Here is a 20,569-nt window from a genome sequence, read left to right on the forward strand (position 1 = left end):
AAGAAAGAAATCTTTCCTTAATGTACCAAGTGGTTTACCAAATTACTTTCTCTATCAATAATGTACTACATTAATTTTAAGACATTTAACAAGTAATGTGTAATAAATTACATTTCTTGAGTAATAACCCCAACACTGGTTGTCAAATAGTGCTTAGTACTCTATGGTTTCAATTATAGAGGCCTAGAAAAGGGTTAACAACCCACTGGCAACCTCCTGTCACTAGCAACAAAATGTGCATTCTGACACTGTTTGCCGAGTGGTTGCTGGTTATCATAGGGTCAGACTGGTTGAAAACAGCGTCACCAAAAACCACTACATGATTGCTTTAATCACCAAAATGTTGCTGTGGCTACTCAGATGGAAGATTCCAGCTTTTCAAGTTTGCCTTGTTACCAGGTAGCTGCAAACCCGACTATAGCCCTGTGTGACTGATGACTCCTGTGTGGAGTGTGTTATGAGACCTGGGGTAGAAAGAGACTGGAGTGCCACCCTGGATACCTCTACATCAGCGGTCCCCAACCCCCGGGCCTCGGACCGGTACCGGTCCGTGAGTCGTTTGGTACCGGGCCGCGAGAGTTGAGGCTCAGGTGTGAAATGTATGGTTTTCAGGGTTTTTGTCGGTTTTCAGCATTATTTTGTTATCGTTTTTATCATTAACTCGGTTTTCCTGGGTCTTTTCACGTGTGTTATGAATAAATCTTCTTTTTATCGGTACCGGTACTAGTTTTATTTTGTTGTATTTATCCGCGACACCTTATTGCCGGTCCGTGAAAATATTGTCGGGCATAAACTGGTCCGTGGCGCAAAAAAGGTTGGGGACCGCTGCTCTACATAACAGCTAACAGAGGCTAAAAAGTCTTAATATCCAGCTTTATGTGATTGAAATCTATCAGTGTGTGTGTGTGTGGGTGTATGTGTGTGTTGGTGAAGCAACACTCTGAAGCCACTAATCTCACATTGTCTGACTTACAAAATGTATGATTTAATAAAAGAAGTTTCATAAAATAAATAAATGGTTGACAGAGTTTTAAAAAGTAACAGAAACTATTAATATAAATTTGAATTATTAATAAATGTTCAAGTGAAAATGTGTGACAGACAAATCTAATTGACGTATAATTACATAAACTGAATGAAGCTGAGGTGAATTATATCTATATGTGAGTGAATGTTTAAATATGATGTAAATGTGAATTCTTATTGTTAAGAGTAACAAATGTAGTGTAATGAACTGATTTTAAAGTTTAAACGGTTAAACTTTGTTTTAAATCATGTAAGTCAGGTAGATAGACAGAGATAAGGTGTGAGTGGACATCGGATGATTAAATGTCAAAAACTTGAATGCCCAGCTGAGTGCATCTCTAGGCCTGGCTGTGCTCATCCCTCCTTCAACCTCTCCTCACCAAAAATAAGAATAAACTTAGAGATTCTTAGTTAGATGAGTAAAGTTTAATTGATTTCAATATTTTTTTGTGATCTTCATTATTTGATTTTGCCTTTGTTTTGCTGAATTCCTGTAATAACATTTCCTGCAATTAAAGCCTAAATTGTGGACATTCACTTTTTCACCTTTAGTGAAACAGTAAAGGTAGAAGTCTGAGGATTATTTTTTATTAGTGCAAATAGCTCTCACATGTTACCCTGTCTTCCAAGCTTCTAAAATAATACCAGAAATAACAAGTGCCATGTTAAATAACAGGTTAACAGGTGAGACTGATGGGCTACTCAGGTTAGTATGGAAAACACCTGGCTGATTTCGAGGTAGTTAGTACTGGGCGGGTCCCCTCACCCACATCAGCATCAGAATCCTGCATTATCCACTGGGTAAGACTCATAGGATCAGGGATAAGAATTTTTTTTTTTTTTAATCAGTGAGCTGAAATCAACATCCTGTATAGGGGTTTTGTGGGCCTACCGATTGACAAGTTGAGTCAATTAAATAACTGAGACTTCCATTTCTGACCTAGAATGAACAGAGAGAGAGAGATTAGGACACAATAAAAAAACACAAGTACAACATATCCAAAAGGAATGTAGAAAAGAGAGAGAGGCAGGACTACAGGAAGAAAATAGTGAAGCTATTGGCCAAGACGTAGATGAAGGGGGAAATCAATGTCCAATAAAAACTGAAAGAAAGAAGAGGGGAGGAGTTGAGAGGATGTGGTGTGAGGACAGTGGCGGTCCTAGGCTGTTTGGCGCCCTGGGCGAACACTCCCTCTGCCCCCCCCCCCCCCACACACACACACACACACACACATACAAAACATATTAAGGATTGTACATTAACATAAAACTGTTGTACACACACACACATATGAAGAGAGAGAGAGTATGCATTGTATGCAAACGGCTACCAAACAGCCATCATAATTCGTCATAAAATGAGAACAGGACAAATTAACACTGACTAATTAATATTAAAATCTGTAACATTATGTATTGTTTGGAGTTTAGTCTGTTACTGTTGCTATTTTTACCATTTCTTCTTGGAGCAACTGTAACCCACATAATTTCCTTAGGGATTAATAAAGTATTCTGATTCTGATTGTTTCAGGATACATAACCCGCCATTGTGCAATGACACATCTGCTTACCTGTATCTTTCGTTTCTCCTCCTCTTCTTTTCTCTTTTTTTCTAAACTGAGCACCTGATGGCTTTGAACTTTTCTTGTCCATCTTCCATTGGTTTTAATTTTGCACTCCAGTATGAACACCCATCCCTCAACCCGAGGATCACCACAACACAACCTAATAGACCTACACCTTAGTTCACAGATTCACTTTGTCTGGGGTTTATTTCTGGGATTTCGCACAACCCAGGATTCAAATCATGAATACATAATGGGCTTGGATTTACAACATTATGAATGAAATGTGCTCTATCTGGAAGCAGCCGGCCCCCTCCCCTTTCGACAGGTTGTGTGTGAGACTTTAAATCATCAAACTGTAAATTATAAATTTTAAATTGTTATTGATCCCTTTACACCAAGTCCTAAAGTGTATATTTATTTTCTTACTCTGCTTATATTTATTGTTTGTTTACTTGCACTGCTGTAACTGGAGCCTCTTCATCTCGTCTCTCTATATACTGGACTGTATGTAGCGGAGATGACAATAAAGTTTACTTTGACTTCAGCAGCAAGCAGGCGCGCCGAGGGCTCTCGCGCTCACTTTTCGCGTATAGAATTTCGAAAAAACATCGGTGCAAATTATAAGTCTGTATTATAATGTCTGGTGTTTTCGTGTTTGTTGTTTTGTTTTTATTTTGTTTTATTTTGAGAGTTGTTTATTAGATGCCGCTCCAGCCAGCCAGAGAATCCCCCGCCGCCCCGCCCTCTCCTCCCTGTGCCACAAGCAGCAGGCGCACCTCGCAAATGGAGGGCGCCCTTACTCCCCGCAAATGGGTGATAGAAAACCGATCGGTGCCTATGCCATTCCCACTATGCACTGGCTGACGTCGGGGGAGCATGAGTACGAACATTTTTTTTTTTTGCTGATGCCCGTGATGCCGCCCCCACCACGATGCCGCCCCGGGCTACCGCCCGTGTCACCCGTATCTAAAACCGCTACTGCATGGGGATCAGTTATATTACTAATTCTGGTAACAACTCTGCCAGAGCTGCAGCTCTCTGCAGGTCTGTGGAGATGGATACTCAGGATGGAGCAGAGCTCTGCTTTCCACAACTCTTCAACATCTCCTGCAGGAAACCTACAACTCCTCTGTCTCAAGTTTTGCTCCCTTATATTGTTGTGTTCTCAATGTCTCTGCTAACTGTGCCTCTCAACCTGCTCGTCATCATCGCAGTCTCCCACTTCAGGCAGAGTTTCACTTTTTTAACCGTTACTGTAGTTTTACAAGTCAGAGTCAGCTTAAGTAAATACATGATTTTACTCATATGTGGACTAGATTTACATTTTAACTGGTAGACTATTTATTTTATAATGATCTGTATATATTAGATTTTAATATAAGATTAGATGACAGACTTTATGAGTTTAAATATTCATTATATGAGGTACTTCATTCAGTATTCCTTCTCCTACCAGTAATCTTTACATTCAGTCTGCTACAACTTATCTTCTGTCTACACTTGAACATGCTAAACCTATAATTGAATTATTTTCAGATGTTTCAAATGATTTTGTTTCTCTCTCTTCTTTCAGGCAGCTCCACACACCCACTAACATCCTCCTCCTCTCTCTGGCTGTCTCAGACTTTCTCATTGGTCTGTTGTTGATGCCTGCAAATATCATCCAAAAGAAAGTTTGTTGGTTTCTTGGTCAGCTCACATGTTTAGTATATACTTATGTATCCTTATGTATCCTTCATTATTACCTCTGCCTCAGTGGGCATCATGGTGCTGATATCAGTTGACAGGTATGCGTAATTATTCAGCCCCCTGAGTCAATACTTTGTTGAACCACCTTTTGCTGCAATTACAGCTGCCAGTCTTTTAGGGTATGTCTCTACCAGCTTTGCACATCTAGGGACTGAAATCCTTGCCCATTCTTCTTTGCTGTTCACAAACGCTGTCCATCTAATCTGACTGAGCTGGAGCTGTTTTGCAGTTTTCAGATCTTGCCACAGATTCTCGATTGGATTTAGATCTGGACTTTGACTGGGCCATTCTAACACATGGATATGTTGTGTTTTAAACCATTCCATTGTTGCCCTGGCTTTATGTTTAGGGTCGTTGTCCTGCTGGAAGGTGAACCTCCGCCCCAGTCTCAAGTCTTTTGCAGACTCCAAGAGGTTTTCTTCCAAGATTGCCCTGTATTTGGCTCCATCCATCTTCCCATCAACTCTGACCAGCTTCCCCCTGTCCCTGCTGAAGAGAAGCACTCCCAGAGCATGATGCTGCCACCACCATATTTGACAGTGGGGATGGTGTGTTCAGAGTGATGTACAGTGTTAGTTTTCCGCCACACATAGCGTTTTGCATTTTGGCCAAAAAGTTCCATTTTGGTCTCATCTGACCAGAGCACCTTCTTCCACATGTTTGCTGTGTCCCCCACATGGCTTGTGGCAAACTGCAAACGGGACTTCTTACGGTTTTCTGTTAACAATGACTTTCTTCTTGCCACTCTTCCATGAAGGCCAACTTTGTGCAGTGCACGACTAATAGTTGTCCTATGGACAGATTCCCCCACCTGAGCTGTAGATCTCTGCAGCTCGTCCAGAGTTACCATGGGCCTCTTGGCTGCATTTCTGATCAGCGCTCTCCTTGTTCGGCCTGTTTGTTTAGGTGGACGGCCTTGTCTTGGTAGGTTTACAGTTGTGCAATACTCCTTCCATTTCTGAATGATCACCTGAACAGTGCTCCGTGGGATGTTCAAGGCTTCGGAAATCTTTTTGTAGCCTAAGCCTGCTTTAAATTTCTCAATAACTTTATCCCTGACCTGTCTGGTGTGTTCTTTGGACTTCATGGTGTCGTTGCTCCCAATATTCTCTTAGACAACCTCTGAGGCCGTCACAGAGCAGCTGTACTTGTACTGACATTAGATTATACACAGGTGCACTCTATTTAGTCATTAGCACTCATCAGGCAATGTCTATGGGCAACTGACTGCACTCAGACCAAAGGGGGCTGAATAACTACGCACACCCCACTTTGCAGTTATTTATTTGTAAAAAATGTTTGGAGTCATGTATGATTTTTGTTCCACTTCTCACGTGTACACCACTTTGTATTGGTCTTTCACGTGGAATTCCAATAAAATTGATTCATGTTTGTGGCTGTAATGTGACAAAATGTGGAAAAGTTCAAGGGGGCCGAATAATTTTGCAAGCCACTGTACATGAACAAATTGGAGTCTGTTAGATAGATATGATACAAACCTGTGCAGTGCAGTACCTTTAATACCTACAGCATGTTCTAATCGCTCTAATAGGATATTATGGTCGACAGTATCAAACGCTGCACTGAGGTCTAGCAGGACAAGCACAGAGATGAGTCCACTGTCAGAGGCCATAAGAAGATCATTTGTAACCTTCACTAAAGCTGTTTCTGTTTTGTGATGAGCTCTGAAACCTGACTGAAACTCTTCAAATAAGCCATTCCTCTGCAGATGATCTGTTAGCTGTTTGACAACTACTCTTTCAAGGATTTTTGAAATGAAAGGAAGGTTGGAGATTGGCCTAGAATTAGCTAAGACTGCTGGGTCTAGAGATGGCTTTTTGAGTAAAGGTTTAACTACAGCCACCTTGAAGGCCTGTGGTACATAGCTGATTATTAGAGGTAGGTTGATCATATTTAAGATTGAAGCATTAATTAATGGCAGGACTTCTTTGAGCAGTTTTGTAGGAATGGGGTCTAAAAGACACGTTGATGGTTTGGAGGAAGTAATTATTGAAGTTAACTCAGAAAGATCAATTGGAGAAAAAGAGTCTAACTTAACATCAATGGTACTAAAAGTAGCTGTAGATAATATTACATCTGTGGGATGATTATTGGTAATTTTTTCTCAAATGATAAAAATTTTATTTGTGAAGAAGTTCATGAAGTCATTACTAGTTAACGTTAAAGGGATTGTTGGCTCAGTAGAGCTCTGACATTTTGTCAGCCTGGCTACAGTGCTGAAGAGAAACCTGGGGTTGTTCTTATTTTCTTCAATCAGTGACGAATAGTAAGATGTTCTGGCTTTGTGGAGGGCTTTCTTATAAATCAGCAAACTATTTCTCCAGGCTAAATGATGATCCTCTAAATATGTGACACGCCATTTCCTCTCCAGCTTATGAATTATCTGCTTTAGGCTACGTGTTTGAGAATTATACCACGGAGTCAGGTACTTCGGATTTGAGGCCTTAGTTTTCACAGGAGCGACAGTATCCAGAGTCATACGTAGTGAGGAGGTAAAATTATTAACCAGATGATCGACCTCTGTTGGAGTAGCGTTCAGATAGCTGCTCTACTCTATGTTGCTACAGGGCATTGAAGATGATAACAGTGGGTGGATTATATTCTTAAACGTAGTTACAGCACTTTCAGAAAGACATCTACTGTGATAAAGTCTACTGCTGTGTAATCAATTATTGTAAAAAGGAAATGATCAGACAGGAGAGGGTTTTCAGGAAATACTGTTAAATGTTCAGTTTTTATGCCATATGTTAAAACAAGATCTAGAGTGTGATTAAAGTGGTGGGTGGGTTCTTTTACATTTTAAGAGAAGCCAATTGAGTCTAATAACAGATTAAATGTCATGTTGAGGCTGTCATTTTTAGCATCTACATGGATGTTAAAATCACCCACAATAATTATTTTATCTGAGCTGAGCACTAAATCAGATAAAAAGTCTGAGAAATCAGACAGAAACTCTGTGTAAGGCCCAGGTGGACAATAGATAATTACAAACAAGACTGGATTTTGAGTTTTGCAGCTGGGGTGGACAAGGCTAAGCATCAGGCTTTCAAATGAATTAAAAGTCTGTCTTGGTCTTTCGTTAATTAATAGGCTGGTGTGAAAAACTGCTGCCACACTGCCCCCTCGGCCTGTGCTTCGAGGTTTCTGGTAGTTAGAATGACTCGGGGTTGTTGATTCATTTAAACTAACATAATCATCCTGCTGCAACCAGGTTTCTGTAAGGCAGAGTAAATCGATTTGTTGATCAATTATTAAGTCATGTACTAACAGAGACTTGGAGGAGAGAGACCTAATATTTAATAATCCACATTTCACTGTTTTACTCTTTGGTTCAGATGTGGATACTGTATTGTTCTTTCTTAGTGATTTTTTATGTTTAAGTTGCTTATTGCTGGTTTTTAGTTTGTTTTTTGTCTGTTTGGGAGCTGACACAGTCTCAATGGAGATGGGTTTTTTTTGGGGGGGGGGTATCAGGAGGAGAGAAGATGCAGAGAGGCGTGTAAGACTGCAACTCTGCTTCCTGGTCCCAACTCTAGATAGTCATATTTTGGGGGGTTCAATAAATTGGTCCATATTTCTAGAAATGAGAGCTGCTCCATCCAAAGTGGGATGGATGCCGTCTCTCCTAACAAGACCAGGTTTCCTCCAGAAGGTTTGCCAATTATCTATGAAGCCCACATTGTTTCTAGGACACCAATCAGACAGCCAGCAATTTAAGGAGAACATGCGGCTAAACATGTCACTCCTGGTCTGATTGGGGAGGGGATCAGAGAAAACTACAGAGTCCGACATTGTTTTGGCAAAGTTGCACACCGATTCAATATTGATTTTAGTGACCTCGATTGGTGTAACAGGGTGTCATTACTGCCTACGTGAATTATGATCTTACTGAATTTACGTTTACCCTTAGCCAGCAGTTTTAAATTTCCTTCAATGTCGCCTGCTCTGGCCCCTGGAAGACAATTGACTATGGTTGCCGGTGTCTCTAGCTTCACATGTCTCTGAACAGAATCACCAATTACCAGAGTTTGACCCCCGGCGGGTGTGTCGCCGAGTGGGGAAAAACGGTTAGACACATGAACAGGTTGGTGGTGTACCTGGCGCTTCTGTTTAAGACTATGCTTCCTCCTCACCGTCACCCAGCCGCCCTATTTCCCCAGCTGCTTGGGGTCTGCCGGGGAACAGCTAGCGGGGCCTACGCTATCTTCGGCTGCACCAGCTACAGGGGCCTGGCTAGCTATGGGTAGTAGAGGATAGAATCCTCTACTACCCTTGCAACGGTCTACACTTTCGGACAGGACAGCTGCAATAATTTTGTTTGTTTAGATTGTTTTAGTATAGAAATAATGACTTGTTGATATTACTCTCTTCTTTCAGACAGCTCCACACACCCACTAACATCCTCCTCCTCTCTCTGGCTGTCTCAGACTTTCTCATTGGTCTGTTGTTGATGCCGGCAAAAATCCAACGAGACACAGCTTGTTGGTTTCTTGGTCAGCTCACATGTTCTCTGTATAATTATACATGCTTCATTATTACCTCTGCCTCAGTGGGCATTATGGTGCTGATATCAGTCGACCGCTATGTGGCTATTTGTGACCCTCTGCATTACCCCACCAGAATCACTGACAGAAGAGTGAAACTCTGCGTCTGTCTGTGTTGGCTCTGCTCTGTTTTTTACAACATATTATTTATAAAGGACAACCTGCTTCAATGAGCGCGACATACTTCCTGTTATGGAGAATGTGTATTTGTCATACACTACATTGCAGGAACCACTGACATCGTTTTAACTTTTATTGCTCCAGTTACTGTCATCGTATTTCTGTATATGAGAGTATTTGTGGTGGCTGTGTCTCAGGCCCGTGCCATGCGCTCTCATGTTACAGCTGTCACACTGCAGCTCTCAGTGACTCTAACAGCAACTAAATCAGAGCTAAAAGCAGCCAGGACTCTGGGTGTTCTTGTTCTTGTGTTTCTAATATGTTTCTGCCCATATTTCATTGTTTCACTTTTAGGAAATGAGTTGCTCAATAGCTCATCTGCATCCATTGTGATATATCTGTATTATTTTAACTCCTGTCTAAATCCTTTGATTTATGCTATGTTCTACCCCTGGTTTAGAGAAGCTGTGAAACTAATTGTGACTCTACAGATACTGCAGCCTGGCTCCTGTGAGGTCAGCATACTGTAGAAGAAGGAGATCTTTCCAAAAAGATGTTTATGATAAAAACTGAACAACCAGCTGTAAAAACCCTTTCTGTCTCTTTAAGAGAACAAGGAGAATAAGACATATTGTTCACCTCATTAGGCATATTCTAAAAGTTGGAAATTATAACATATCCAAGATATTTATGTTGATCCAGATCAATGACAGTTTCTGTAATCATTTTTGAAGTAATTCTGTATTTTTCTCTGATTCTGCAATTAAGAGAGGGAAACAGAGGGAAGGTGCTGTATGCTCCTGTTGAGGCCACTGTTATTGATGCCATAGAAATAAAAGGGAAGTGTTTTTTTTTTCATTTGTTTGTTTTTTATTCAAATAAAATAATATTCAGAAACTGTTTCATGGATCATTGTCTGTTAAAAGGTGTTCTTCACCTTTTAACAGACAATGATATCATTTACAAAATGATATCATTGTCTGTTAAAAGGTGTTCTTCACCTTTTAACAGACAATGATATCATTTACAAAATGATATCATTGTCTGTTAAAATGTGTTCTTCACATACTGCCTGAAATATTGTCAGAAACAGAATACGACTGTGGCAGCAGGAATTAGCTGCTAGCTAATTGTGTTTTCGGTCATATTTCTTACAAAAAAAGAAAAGAGTAAAAGAGTAATGGATAATTGTATTTTTTCTTATGTTAAAACAACAGAAAATAACTGTAAACACTATAGCTTTCATAGTTTTGCCTGTTTTTGTCTATCGCAACAATGTAATGGTTCAAATGTTGTGTAGGGTATGAAAGCACCAGCACCACTTTTTGCAGTGCAGTACAAAACCATGACACCATTGCACCTCCACCATGTTGTAAAGATGTTTCTAAAGTTTTACTGTTGTTCCTCCCTCCTGACCGCTTCCATACATAAGCCCCTTTTTCCATTAGTACTTACCTCGAATTGACTAACCACTGATCGCCTCGGATTGACTGGTTTTCCATTACAATCCAGTACAACCTAACCTGTGTGGTTGTTATAATAGCAGCGCGTCCGAGCACCCTGTGACATAATTAATATGCAACACAAACGCTACAAAAAAAGGTGGACGTCGAGGCAAGAATATACCTGCTGCTCAGTCTGTGGCTTTTCGTTAGACTCAGGGACCACGGCGTTGTTTTTTTGTAGTCATGTTGCCAGGTTTCAAAAATGGCATTTTTAATTTTTGCGAATGAGACACACTCATGACTCACTGAGTGGCGCTACTTATCAGCCAATCGGTGGCATGCAGTCTGACGACATCACATTTTAGTACCTGCTTGGATCGCTTGGAACCCTGAACGAGCAGGTACTATGACCTAATGGAAAACCCTGAAAATCGTGGCAAACCACGCCGAGTTGACCTGGAAAAGGGGCTATTCTGTCAGCACTGCAAACCAAAAATGTTCAAGTTTGGATTCATCCCTCCATAAGACCTGTTTCCATTTTTAAGCTGTCTCATTTCAGAGACATTTGTTATTATAATATATGGATATATGTGAATAAATGTTCCTATTAAGTGTCAATCATAAATTGAAATCTGTAGGAGAACAAGAAAAAACAATCGAATCTAACACCATGCTTTGGAACAAAGTCACCAAACTTTTATAGTGTTTGTTTGTTGTTGTTGTTTTTAGTTTTCTTTTAAAGATTTTTCTGGTATGGTTTTTCTACACACATTATAAGAGCTTTACCTTACATAAAAACACCATAAGGGTAAGTGGTAATTACATTTTATTTTTCAGTATTGCTGTGATTTAACACGTTGCTGTACTAAATTCAGTAATTGCATTACAGTCACAGTTATTTCAGTAGTCTCGTTATAAAGGTTCTTCAGTTATCTGCATGCCGGGTGGATAGAAAGATAAAAACAAACAAAGATGATTTTTTTTCTTCCTCTGCTACCATTATCTGATTTCATTTTATGTGGCTGAAGAAGGAAAATGGCGGAGTGATCTTCAGCCTTTGACAAGTGGCGATATGGACATTACTTTTAATTTTATTGGACAAAAGGAGGAGAGAGTGATAGGAAATTGGAAAGTGCATCCAAGTCAGAAACCAGATTATACTGCCAACAGAACTTTGGCTCTTTGCAAGTTTTTGGACAGACAGCATGCTAACACAAAGCTAGCCAAGAACATAGAGTAATGTTAAAGCTGAATGGATTGATCTTCATCATGTAACAGAAGCAGTGATGAGCAGTCAGGGTTGTAACCGCCATTTCTACCTGTTCACGTTTTTAAAAGTAGAATCACAGGGGCAAATCACTGTAAAGGATTTGTGTTGGTGTGTTGGTCTTTAGCATATAGATATATGTTGTCATTAGTAATTATTTGACGGCGCATTTCAGTTCATTAATAATGAGAATGTAATGTAACAAGTGGTAGCTGTACCAAATTACTTTCTCCAGCTAGTAATTAAGTACCATATGCCATTACTTTTAAAACATTTAAAAGTATATGTGATAAATTACATTTCTTGTAATGACCCGAACACTGGTTGTCAAATAGTGCTTAGTACTGTATGGCCTCAATTATAGAGGCCTAGAATGGGTAAAGAGAGAGGTTAGGACACAATAAAAGAAACACAAGTACAACTTACCTGAAAGGAGGGTAGAAAAGAGAGAGAGGCAGGACTACAGGAAGAAAATAGTGAAGCTATTGGCCAAGACGAAGGGAAGGGGGGAGGAGTTGAGAGAAAGTGTGGGGATCAGTTATATTACTAATTCTGGTCACAACTCTGCCAGAGCTGCAGGTCTGTGGAGATGGACAACCAGGGCGAAGCAGAGCTCTGCTTTCCACAACTCTTCAACACCTCCTGCAAGAAGCCTACAACTCCTCTATCACAAGTTTTGTTCCATTATATTGTTGTGTTCTCAGTGTCTCTGCTAACTGCGGCTCTCAACCTGCTCGTCATCATTGCAGTCTCCCATTTCAGGCAGAGATTCACTTTTTTTGAAAAACTGCAGCTGTAGTTTCACTAAACTTAGTCAAGTCTAACTAAGTTCAAGTTATTAATTTATGATTTTTGTGTACAATATACTTGCATTTTAATTGCTAAACTAATTTTGAACAATGATGGGCAAACCTGTAGATAGTATCTTCTACAACTTCAGTACCTTGTAACTGTCTACACTTTAGACAGCTGTAAATATTTAGTTTGTTTGGATTGTTTCAGTATAGAAATAATGACTTGTTGATATTTTTCTCTCTTCTTTCAGGCAGCTCCACACACCCACTAACATCCTCCTCCTCTCTCTGGCTGTCTCAGACTTTCTCATTGGTCTGTTGATGATGCCGGCAAAAATCCAACGAGACACAGCTTGTTGGTTTTTTGGTCAGCTCACATGATTAATATATAATTATATATGCTTCATCATTACCTCTGCCTCAGTGGGCATTATGGTGCTGATATCAGTCGACCGCTATGTGGCTATTTGTGACCCTCTGCATTACCCCACCAGAATCACTGACAGAAGAGTGAAACTCTGTGTCTGTCTGTGTTGGCTCTGCTCTGTTTTTTACAACATACTATTTATAAAGGACGACCTGCTTCAACGAGAGCGACATACTTCCTGTTATGGAGAATGTGTATTTGTCATAGACTACATTGCAAGAACCACTGACATTGTTTTGACTTTTATTGCTCCAGTTACTGTCATCGTATTTCTGTATATGAGAGTATTTGTGGTGGCTGTGTCTCAGGCCCGTGCCATGCGCTCTCATGTTACAGCTGTCACACTGCAGCTCTCAGTGACTCTAACAGCAAAGAAATCAGAGTTAAAAGCAGCCAGGACTCTGGGTGTTCTTGTTCTTGTGTTTCTAATATGTTTCTGCCCATATTTCATTGTTTCACTTTTAGGAAATGAGTTGCTCAATAGCTCATCTGCATCGATTGTGATCTATCTGTATTATTTTTTTTTCCGCTTTTTTTTATTGAGCATCAACAATGTAGTACAAAGACATACATTTAGCAAGGCCACAGTGCTCCTTTTTATATATTTATCCCACCCCAAAAACATATTGGACACCAATCCAAATAAATAAATAAATAAAGTGAATAATGTGGATTTAAAGTTCACCATATTTGAAGATGTGCACTTAAAGGGCGATATTTTGGACAAAATTAATCCCAATCACACACAAAAAAAAGGTTTTTCGGCAGCTGTCAAGCCTCTTTCAGGTGGGTATGATTTTAACTTTCTCTAAATGTTTTAGGAATGTATCCCAAACAGCAAAGAATCTCTCCTTCGACCCCTTGAGAGCGTACTTTATCTTTTCCAACTGTATAAATTGTGTCAGGTCACTAAACCACAAAGCCGCTTTGGGTGGCTTTTTTGACTTCCAATGCAACAATATCCTTCTGCGTGCAAGCAGTGTAGTGAAAGCGATTATGTTTTTATGACTCTTCCTTAATGTTTTATGTCCTCTATCTGTGACACCAAATATACCCATAGCTGCATTGGGTTGAAGTTCAACATTCAATGCTTCGGACAAACTATTGAAAATTGTTGACCAGTAGGCTTTTAAAGTTGGACATGACCAAAACATATGTTAAATCTGCAGAGGGATTTCTGCATCTCTCACAGCTTGCATCTATGTTTGGAAATATTCTGGCCAGTCTTGCCTTGGAGTAATGAATGCGGTGTAAAATCTTGAACTGTATGATGTTTAATTTAGCACAAAAAGTGCTGTTGTTTACTCTTAAAAGAGCGCTCTCCCAGGTCTCCTCCTCTAAGTCCACCCCCAGCTCATTCTCCCAATCTGCTCTGATCTTTGCCATTGTTATTTTCTTAAAGGAGGCTATACAATTATAAATTCTTGAGATAAGGCCTTTAGCCTTAAATGTCAGTTTCAACAGATCATCTACAGCAGTAAATGGAGTTACATTTGGAAAGTCAGGGTTATGATGCTGAAGGAAGTGGCGAACTTGAAAGTATCTAAATAAGCTGGACCGAGGGAGGTCAAATTTGTGTGACAAATCCTGAAAACTTGCCAAGACTATGTACATGTCAGAGAAGTTATGGAGGCCTCGTCTCTGCCAAAGAGCAAATTCAGAGCCTAATCTGGCGGGGAGGAAAAGGTGATTATTGTGTATAGGGGTTAAATGGAGAAGATTTTCAAACCCAAAGTTCTTTCGAAATTGAGCCCATATTTTGAGGGTGTTAATAACTATAGGACTGGTGGTGTGCTGCCGTGAGGAAATTGGAAGGCTAGAGGTGACTTTAAGAGAAGTGGAGATGCAAGACGCTGCTTCAACTTGGCACCAGTCTTCATCAAGGGTATTGAGCCAATATATGATTTTTTGAACATTTGAGGCCCAATAGTAATGGCGAAAATTTGGAAGTGCTAAGCCGCCTAGATTTTTAGGCTTCTGTAACAGATCCAGGCGTATTCTAGGTTTTTTCCCATCCCATATAAATGAGATCAGAGCTTTATCAACAGATTTAAAAAATGATTTTGGAAGGTAAAGTGGGATACACTGAAAAAGATAAAGAAACTTGGGGAGTATATTCATTTTTATACAATTTACCTTCCCTGCCAACGATAGATGAAGTGGCTTCCATTTCTTTAAGTCTGATTTGACCTTTTCAAGTAATGGACAGAAATCTTTTTCATAGAGATTATGCAAATCTCTTGTTATATTTATGCCTAGATATTTAAAGCCGTTTTTGGCTATTTTGAAAGGTATAGCACTGCTCTGTATTTGAAGAGCCAGATCATTAACAGGATAGCATTCGCTTTTACTGAAGTTCAGTTTGTACCCAGAAAAGGAGCCAAAGCTGCTTAGGGTATGGATAATATGGGGGACACATGAAACAGGATCAGATACATATATTAACAGATCATCTGCATAAAGGGACACTCTATGCTCTTTATCCATCCTATGGATACCTGCAATTGATTGCGAGGTTTTGAGTGTAATAGAGAGGGGCTCTATGGCCAGGGCAAATAACAATGGACTGATTGGACAGCCCTGACGGGTACCCCTTGTCAACTTAAAATAATGTGAACATTTACCATTTATGATTATAGAGGCTTTGGGTGATGAATATAAAAGTCTTATCCATGAAATGAAGTTGGGGCCGTAACCAAATTCTTTTAAACAAGCGAATAAATAACCCCATTCCACCCTATCAAATGCTTTCTCTGCATCCAGCGCGATAACCACCTCAGGCACCACTCTGGATGCAGGAGAGTGGATAACATTTAGGAGTCGACGGACATTCGTAAATGAGTGACGGCCTGGGATAAAGCCAGTTTGGTCAGCAGATATTACGTCGTGGATTGTGGTTTCTAGGCGTAGGGCAAGAGCCTTTGCCAAGATTTTTACATCACAGTTTAGGAGTGAAATGGGACGGTTCTGTGCTGTCTTTACCTGATTTCAGCAAGAGGAAAATAGATGCTTCAGTCATTGTCTGAGGAAGTGACCCACGAGACAAGGAGTCATTAAAGATGTCAAGTAAAATTGTTATTAGCTTGTCAGAAAATTTTTTATAAAACTCAATGGGATACCCATCCGGGCCCGGTGCCTTGCCATTCTGCATCGCCTTTATTGCAGTACCTATTTCTACATGACTGAGTGGAAGTTCAGTTTCAGTCCTATGGGCCGCTGTTACAAGAGGAACCTGAAGATTATTAAAGAAATGCTCCATATCAGAGCAGACACTTGTAGTCTCAGATGTATATAGATTTGAATAAAATGTAGTGAAAGTTTCTTTAATTTCTTCAGGGTCAATTGTTAGCTCACCATCATCTTTTCGTATTTGTGTGATTTGTTGTGCGGCTGAGCGGCATTTAAGTTGGTGTGCTAATAAACGTCCGGCTTTGTCGCCATGCTCATATACATAACCTCGTGATTTTAACAGAAGACGTTCAGTTTTTTCAGTTGACAGCAAATTGTATTGTGTGGAGATCTAGCTTCCTTTTATAAAGCTCAGGAGAAGGAGAAGCAGAGTACTGAGCATCTAACATAGAGATGGTTTTAATTAGTTCCTCTTGCCTAATTTGATTCTTTTTGTTTTTTCTAGACGAATATGAGATGATTTCTCCCCTGATTACGGCCTTTAATGTTTCCCACAAGAGGGAAGGTGAAACATTATCTTTCTGGTTGAAAATTAAAAAGTCATCTATTTTTTTTGATATCGTTTCACAGAAACCCTCATCTGCCAGGAGAGTCCTGTCTAATTTCCAGGGTGGGTGTTTTGATTGGTAAAAAGGAAACGCAAGATCTAAAAGTACAGGGGCATGATCTGACTCTACAATGGTTAAATATTCAGTTTTCTTGACTAAGGGGAGAAGATTCTGGTCAATAAAGAAATAGTCTATTCTACTATATGAACGATGTACATTAGAGAAAAAAGAAAATGATTTACTTTGTGGAAATAAAAACCTCCAGAGGTCAACACATCCTATTTGGGCCATAAAAACGGATAATAACTTGGCTTTTTTAGAGAGATTTGCAGGTTTACAGCTGAAACGGTCAAGTGCTACGTTCATCACACAGTTCAAATCTCCACCAAAAATCAGCTGTTTTGAGTTCGTATCTGGAATTAATGATATTATTTTGCTAATAAACTTATCATCATCCCAGTTCGGGGCATAAATATTTATCAGAACCACAGGTTTATGGTACAAGAGTCCTGAAACCATCACAAATCGCCCCTGCGGGTCCGAAGTAATAGTGGATGCATTAAATTGAATTCTTTTATGGATTAGTATGGCTGTTCCACATGTTTTTGAGTTGAGGCTCGAATGGAACGTTTTTCCTATCCATCCTTTCTTAAGTCTGATATGATCTTTTACCAACAGGTGGGTTTCCTGGAGAAATGCAATGTCACATTTTAGATACTTAAGATGATTAAATATCCTAGCTCTTTTGACAGGCCCATTCAAACCCTTCACATTCCAGCTAATGAATCGCACAGCAGCCGCCCCCACATCAATACCATTCACCATGTTTAACTAAGGCGATTACAACATAAGAGTAACCAGCAAAAAAGATAGGCAATGAGCGTATTTAAGTGCACGATTTGGAAAATTTCAACTCTTGTGTACATAAAGGTGAACAAACATTGTAAAGATCTGGTGGTGTCCTTTCCCTTACACTTGTCCATAAACAAGGATGAAAACAAAACTAAAACTAAACCTATACTTGTCGCTCTCTCTGAGGCAAGCTGCAGGTTAAACACTATTACTAAAGACTTCCAGAAACACATTTTTTAACACTTCTACACAAGAAGGCTCCCAGTTCCTATGATAGAATATAATTACAAAAGAAAAAAACAAAAAAACAACAACAACAACAACAAAAAAAACCACCATTATGATTAAGCAGTACGAGCGCTCTTAAACAGGTGCATACACATATATGAATAGAGTTCTTATACTCACAGTTGAAAGGCATCAGCTTTAGTATAAACAACTTAAAGAGATAACTCAGAATAATATTATTTAGGCCAACAGGAACATCACTGAGTGTCTATACTTCGAGTCCGCGGGCCGCAAATTGACCTACATTTTGCCAAGCACAGGAGTATTTACATCACTGGGTCAGAAAGTTCAAACCGCGGCTCATTGTCCTAATCCTTACCGAAAGTCCGGTCGATGAACTGCTGGGCTTCATCAGGTGAGTCAAAGGTGAGCCTGTCGTCTCCATGCATCACTCGCAGCCGGGCTGGATATAGCAGGTGAAATCTGACGTTCTTCTGGTACAGCGCTTGCTTGACGCTGTTAAACGCGGCTCTCTTTTTGGCGAGTAAAACGCTGACATCCTGATAGATCCTAATAGTAGCACCTTGGTACTGGAGCTGATGGTTCCTGGCCCAGCGCAAGGCGGCTTCTTTCTGCTGGAATCTGGAGAAGCAGACCAGGAACGCGCGGGGGGATGATCTCCGGCTGGTTCTGGAAGTCGGGGTTCGGTGAGCTCTCTCCAGTTCAGGAGGTGCAGGGAAAACTTCGGAACCCATCATTTCCATCATGACGTCTGAGATGAACTTTATGGGATCTTTACCATCTTCGCTGCCTTCAGGAATATTCAGTATACGGAGATTAGCTCTCCGTGAGCGGTTCTCCAGGTCGTCGCACCGGTCTGCCAGCGACTGGTTCTGGGTCTGAAGCATCTTGATGGATGCCTCTGCTACTGTTAGCCGTTCAAAGTTATCCCCGGCAATAGACTCCACGGAGGTAAGACGTTTCTGGAAAGAGCTCACCGTTGTTTGTAGCAAGTCCAGTGAGTCTTGAATCGGTCTGATGGCGTCTCGAATCAGGGCAGAAACATCCTCCTTAAGGGAGGTTCTTTGTTTGGCAAATTCGGCAGATAGTTGGTCCATAGACACCATTACAGCTGTAAGGTTTTCAGGTGCTGGAGGGTCGTCTGTTAATGTCGACGTATTGTTAGCTGCAAAGGATGCTAGCTTACTTGCAGCACGTGTAGCCGGAGTTTGTACATTAATTGGTTTCGCTTGTTTAGACATGCTAATTATTTTCAAAGTTAGTTAAATTGACTTCAACATACAGATGTGTCGCAGTGTACGCAGCAAGTTTGTTATAAAAATATAATTTTAAGATGTGAACCGGGTGCCCTCGCACATACGTCCTCCCTCTACATAATACCGGAAGTCTAGGAGTCACATCTAGGAGTCACATCTGTATTATTTTAACTCCTGTCTAAATCCTTTGATTTATGCTATGTTCTACCCCTGGTTTAGAAAAGCTGTGAAACTAATTGTGACTCTACAGATACTGCAGCCTGGCTCCTGTGAGGTCAGCATACTGTAGAAGAAAGAAATCTTTCCTTAATGTACCAAGTGGTTTACCAAATTACTTTCTCTATTAATAAAGTGCTACATTAATTTTAAGAAATTTAACAAGTAATAATAAACTACATTTCTTGAGTAATAACCCCAACACTGGTTGTCAAATAGTGCTTAGTACTCTATGGTTTCAATTATAGAGGCCTAGAAAAGGGTTAACAACCCACTGGCAACCTCCTGTCACTAGCAACAAAATGTGCATTCTGACACTGTTTGCCGAGTGGTTGCTGGCTATCACTGGGTCAGACTGGTTGAAAACAGCATCACCAAAAACCATTACATGATTGCTTTAATCACCAAAATGTTGCTGTGGCTACTCAGATGGAAGATTCCAGCTTTTCAAGTTGGCCTTGTTGCCAGGCAGCACAAACCAGTCTTCAGTTCTGTGTTACTATAACGACTCCTGTGTGGAGTGTGTCGTGAGAGCAGTGAGACCCAGCTGATTTGAACACAGGGATAAACACATCTCTAGGCCTGGCTATATTATCTTTCCTTCAACTTCTCCTCACTAAAGATAAGATTAAACTCAGAGTTTCTTAGATGAGTAAAGTTTAACTGAATTCAATATTTTTTGTGATTTTCATTATTTCGTTTTGGTTCAGCTTTACTAAATTCCTTTAATATAATTTCCTGCAATTAAAACCTACATTGTGGACTTTTTAACTTTTGGAAAAACAATAAAGGTAAAAGTCTGGGGTTATTCTTATTGTTATTCACATCTTTTTATTGGTTTAAAAGATTCAAAAACAGGGGGGAGAGTACAAGTTTAAGAGCAGTAAACGTAAAGAAAAACACAATAGAATAGGTTAAGATAAAAAAGAATAACATACTACACGACAAGAATAAAATACTATATACCATCGAATAAAGTACCAACAAAATAGAATAAAATACCCTGTTATAGTAGGAAAAAATAAAAAGAAATTGTACTTGGTATTGCACATAAATATTGCAAAAATATAGCATATAAGGGAGACTGAGCGAAGGCTATCATGGTGTATTGGATGTTTGTGTGTGTCTGTCTGCACATGTGAGGTCATCTACAGAGACCGTGTTTTAGAGTCTGACAGCGGTTGGAAAGAAACACCTGTGAAATCTCTTGGTCCCACATCATGAGTGCTGCAGCCTGCCACTGAAGGAGCTACTCACTGCTGTCAGAGTCTCCTGCATGGGGTTGGAGATGTTGTCCA

General features: G+C 40.0%; 2 pseudogenes; both read left to right on the forward strand.

Moving 5' to 3' along the window:
- Nucleotides 1-3,648: 3,648 nt before the first annotated feature.
- On the forward strand, nt 3,649-9,558 carry LOC134645878 (trace amine-associated receptor 13c-like; annotated as a pseudogene).
- Nucleotides 9,559-12,329: 2,771 nt separating this feature from the next.
- On the forward strand, nt 12,330-19,344 carry LOC134645692 (trace amine-associated receptor 13c-like; annotated as a pseudogene).
- Nucleotides 19,345-20,569: the final 1,225 nt, after the last annotated feature.

The sequence above is a fragment of the Pelmatolapia mariae genome, linkage group LG16_19 (assembly GCF_036321145.2).
Source record: "Pelmatolapia mariae isolate MD_Pm_ZW linkage group LG16_19, Pm_UMD_F_2, whole genome shotgun sequence".
NCBI classification, from domain to species: Eukaryota; Metazoa; Chordata; class Actinopteri; order Cichliformes; family Cichlidae; genus Pelmatolapia; species Pelmatolapia mariae.